Source organism: Sorex fumeus, unplaced genomic scaffold, assembly GCF_029834395.1.
Source record: "Sorex fumeus unplaced genomic scaffold, SorFum_2.1 ptg000014l, whole genome shotgun sequence".
NCBI classification, from domain to species: Eukaryota; Metazoa; Chordata; class Mammalia; order Eulipotyphla; family Soricidae; genus Sorex; species Sorex fumeus.
In genome coordinates, this window is record NW_026606071.1 from 36,523,889 (window position 1) to 36,529,003 (window position 5,115).

The following is a 5,115-nucleotide window of genomic DNA, read 5'->3' on the forward strand; positions in this document are numbered from 1 at the left end:
TGGACACCAGCCCCACCGCACTGACCCTGCCCAGTGCTCTAGCCCCAGGGGTCCTTCCTCCTGGAAGCTGGGGGCACCACGGCCGCAGCGGGGGGAGAGGGAGAGAAGAGAGAGACGTCCACAGCCACCCCCAAAGAGCTGTGTGACCCCCTCTCTCCTCTCAGCAATCCCTGTAGACCGGGTGTGTATTTACTAAATAAAATTATGAAGGGGCCTTGGTGCGACAGCTCTCTCTCTGCTACCTGCGTTTGGTAGTCTCATGCCGCTTCCCCCACCCCAGGGAGGCAGATGGTGATGGCATGAGGTGTTGGGGCTTACACATAGGTGTGGTCACAATCAATAGGGGTAAAGTCCTTCCCTCAGGGGAAGCTTCTAATAGGACAAATACTCATTCAGTAGGACGACCCACCCAAGAGTGAATCCCATGGGTGTGTTTCTTCTCTCCTTGTCCAACAAACATATAAACATTCATAATATTAATCATTTTGTACGGGACACAGTAAGAGATACGTTAAGCTTATAGGATTTCTCTCCTGGGGTCATCTCGCTCTCAGACTACAGTGCTCAGGCCAGATTAGTCTTCCCTATCCCTAGCAGGGTCCTAATCTCGTCATTACTTTTGGATCATGACTGCATTTGTCCATGACCATGCTCTCAACTTACAGTTAAGTATCGTGGCACTTTGGCCTGGCCCATTTCGATGCCAGGGTGGCTCACAGCTTGCCCTGTGTTCATCCAGTCCCTCGTCAGGACCCTGCTTTTGGGGTGCTAGGAAAAAAGGGTGACTGAGGCTTAAGTTGAGAAAGCAGATGCCCAGGAGTGAATATTATTTGGAGTCGATTTAACTCCCAAGTTACAAAAGCATTGCATGAACTGTCTTCCTTTGACCGTACAAAAAGGACATTGCTTTAAAGTAAACTATTCAAAAGACATAAGGAGAGGAGAAAGGAAATATTTTACTTATAATACAAGTTCAGTGTCCTTAGAAGGATCTGACCTTAAAGGTTAACAGAGTCTGATGAGGGGGAAAGGTGTTAGGCCGGTTGGGGAAGAGAGCACAGAGAAGTTCCAGATAAGCACAGAGGAGTGGGAGTGACGTGGGAGCACTGTGATGGGTGTGACCCGATAAACCTAAGCTCCCTGTAGAAGGGAGAAAGGACAAACCAATGTTATCCTACATCTGAGAAAGCCTCCACGAGTAAGACCTGGGCCCTGGGTCTCTCCCGAGCACCCGGCACCCTTCCTCCCTCCTTTCTCCCTCCACAGTCCACAGGACATGGCGAGAATCCCGCCCTGGGAGCTTGCCGTGGGAATCAGCCTCAGAGACTTTTACTTTGTTGTGTTCTATTTTGTTAGTTTGGGGTGGGAGGGGGTGTTAGGGGATCTCCTAATGTGCTCAGGAAACCCTCGGGGCCCCACCAGCAATTCTCAGGCAAGGATAGGAGGTGTGAGGGGGGAAAAAGTGGGGGTGGCTGGAGCGATAGCACAGCGGGTAGGGCATTTGCCTTGCACACGGCCAACCCAGGTTCGATCCTCAGCATCCCATCTGGTCCTCCAAGCACCTCCAGGAGTAATTCCTGAGAGCAGAGCTAGGAGTAACCCCTGAGCATCACTGGGTGTGACCCAAAAATGTGGGAAGCTAACCCTTTAACTGACCAAGGGCCTACGTGCCTGTGCTAGGGTATGGTCATCTTGACCTACGACCCCGAGGCAGGCACAGCCTATGCTATGTATGGTCGTCTTGACCTACGTGACACCACGGCAGGCAAAGCCAGTGCTATGTATGGTTATCTTGATGTATGGTTATCCTGAGAGAACATCTGTCATGGCTGTCAGTAATAACAAGAAGTAACTATCTCGTGTCTGGTACGTGATACATATAAACTTTGTAAATCACATGGACATGGCCCTTTGTGTAACTACATCGTGTCTGGTAAATCATATGGACATGGCCCTTTGTGTAACTACTTCGTGTCTGGTACAAGATACGCATAAACTTTATGTGTGATATGTGAAAACAAACCTTCCTAACCATATATGGACATGACCTTTTGTGTAGCTGCCTTACTAATGGATATATACCCTGATTTCCCCCAATAAAGTCTGTCCCTTTTTCTCTCTGTTTCTGAACTGCATTCTGTCTCTTGTGTCTTGTGTTCATTCGGTTGGTCCCTCCTTGCACCTACGGATCCTAGGACCACCTCTGCAGACCGGAGAGTGGTTTTGCGGGCCTCCCGCACAAAAAGGAAAAAAAAAAACTAAAAAGGATGGGAGGCAAGTCGTCACCCATGAACAGCCTTTCTGACTCCTGATCAAGTTGCTTAATGGCCATGATCCCAGAGACACAGGAACAAATCTCGGAACCCAGCAGGTTTTGGCAGAAATCCCTCCAGATTTAAGTGTTAAAATTTCGGAATTTCAAAATCACGCGGCCACTACTGCAGCCATGCGACATCATATGTTATTCATAACCAGCAATAGAAAACAAATTGTCTACTGGTGCCTTTTTGGAAGATCTGAGTGTTGGGGTAAAATCCCAAATAATAATGGTGGGTCTGGTGTCAAAATATTGAATGTAATCAAAGTAGAGAGAGAGTAATGTGGAAATCATCTGCCCCACAGGTAGGGGGAGGGTGTGAAATGGGGGTATACTGGTTTTTTTGGTAGTGGAGAATAGGCACTAGTGAAGGGACGGGTGTTTCATTGTATGAGCGAGACTTAAACCCGAAAGCTTTGTAACTGCTCTCGCAGTGATTCAATAAATAAAATTATAAAAAAAAAAAAGGATGGGAGGGTACGATGGTGTCACACTGCTCAGCCCCACAGTGAGGGCAATGCTGGGAGATTCCAGGACCTGGAGGGACCCAGGGGGACTCAGACTGCAGCCAGCCAAGCTCGGGCTGGGCCAGGTGGTGCCAGGAATCCAGCCTGGATCACCTGCTGTGCTGTGTCCAGGCCCTGGCTTCTGTCTTGGGCAGCTTTCTCTGCCAATGTAGTGCTCAAGTTCATGAGGGCTCAGGCAGGGTGGGGGCAGCATGGCTCCCCACGCTCCTCCTGGTCTGGACACCTCTTTAAGTCCCTTCCAAAGACTAAGGGCCAAAGGCTGTTTCTCTGGGTTTAAAAATATGACTATTTCTTACTTCATATAGGTCTGTTTCTATTTTCAAATAAACTTCTCTAGCTAATATGACAAAAACATGTCTCGTAAATTGTACCATTTGATCACTTAATCACTTAATCACGTAATCCCCATTATTCATCGATTTACTCGAGCGGGTGCTAGTAACGTCTCCATTCATCCTGGTTGCGTGCTAGCGTAGCCCAATGGTATCTGTTCGTTCTAGGAACATGCAGAGCCTCAAACCGATCATTCAGGGTCTTGACGAAGAAGTCTGACCATCTTGTAGGTGGGTGTCTACGTGATCTTTTGATGTCCCATGGAATCCAATCAGTAATGACTCTAGTCCAGTGGTTGTCTGTAAACCTCATTACGTGTCCAGCCCATCTGATTTTTGATGTCTTGGCAAATGAGACAGCGTCCCTAATTCTTGAGCGTTGACGAAGATCAGAACTCCGGATTCTATCTCTCATTTGAGTGAATCGTGATATTCCAAGCATAACTCTTTCGATTCCTCTTTGAGAGACCCGAATAGCGTTCTCATCCTGTTTTCGTAGGGTCCAGGTCTCTGAGGCATATGTTAATGCAGGAAGAACAGTGGAATCAAAGAGGTGTGCTCATAGCTGGAGGTTCTTTGTCCTTTTAGTTATTTCTTCAACGTTCTTGAAGGCATTCCAAGCCGCTCTCTTCCTCCTGTGCAACTCAGGTGCCAGGTCATTCATCATGTTGATTTCTCGACCTAGGTATATATAACTGTTGCATTCGGAGATGGTGGTTCTGTTGAGAGCGAATGGAGCGTCAGGAACAAGGCTGTTTCTCATAAACATTGTCTTCGTAAGATTCAGCTGTAGTCTGACCTTTCCACATTCACGGTTAAAGTCGTTCAGCATTTGTGCCGCTTGGCTGATGTTTGGTGTTATTAGAACAATGTCATCAGCAAAGCGGAGGTGGTGTAGTTGCCGACCATCTATCTTCACTCCCATGCTTTCCCATTCCAGTCGTCGCATGATGTTCTCGAGGGTGGCACTGAAGAGTTTTGGTGAAATGGTATCACCCTGCCGAACCCCTCTCTTGATATGGATTTTTGATGCCTTTTTTATTTCTATTTTTTCTTTTTTAGGGCCACACTTTGCAGTGTTCAGGGCTTATTTTTTTCTTGGTTTTTTTTGGGGGGGGGTTGTTGTTGTTGTTTTTTGCTTTTTGGGTCACACCTGGCGACGCACAGGGGTTACTCCTGGCTATGCACTCAGGAGTTACTCCTGGCGGTGCTCAGGGGACCATATGGGATGCTGGGAATCGAACCCAGGTCGGCCGCATGCAAGGCAAATACCCTACCCACTGTGCAATCTCTCCAGCCCCCACTGTTAAGGGCTTATTCCTGGCTCTGGCTCTGGTTCTGTGCTCAGGGATCATTCCTGGTGGTGCTTGGGGGACCCTATGTGGCCCTGGAAATCAGACCCAGGTCGACTGCATACAAAGCAAATGCCTGACCCTCTGTATTATCTCTATGACTTTTTTTGAGGTTTTTATGGGGGGGGGGTGTAATCACACACAGAGATGGGGTTATTCCTGGCTCTGCACTCAGGAATCACTTCTGGCAGAGCTCCAGGACCACATGGGATGCTGGGGATCCAACTTCAATCAGGTTCTTGCAAGGCGTACGCCTTATCTGCTATATCTCTCAAACCCCCATTCGGTGCCTTTTGACTTTAATTTGCAACAGAAATTCCATCTCTCAGCATGTAGCACTGTCCTCCCATTGTTCATCGATTTGCTCGAGCAGGCACCAGTAATGTCTCCATTGTGAGACTTGTTGTTACTGTTTTTGGCATATTGAATACGGCATGGGGAGCTTGCCGGGCTCTGCCATGCTGGTGGGATACTCTCGGTAGCTTGCTGGGCTCTCCGAGAGGGATGGAGGAATCGAACCCGGGTCGGGCACGTGCAAGGCAAACACCCTACCCTGTGCTATTGCTCCAGCCCCTCTCAACATATGA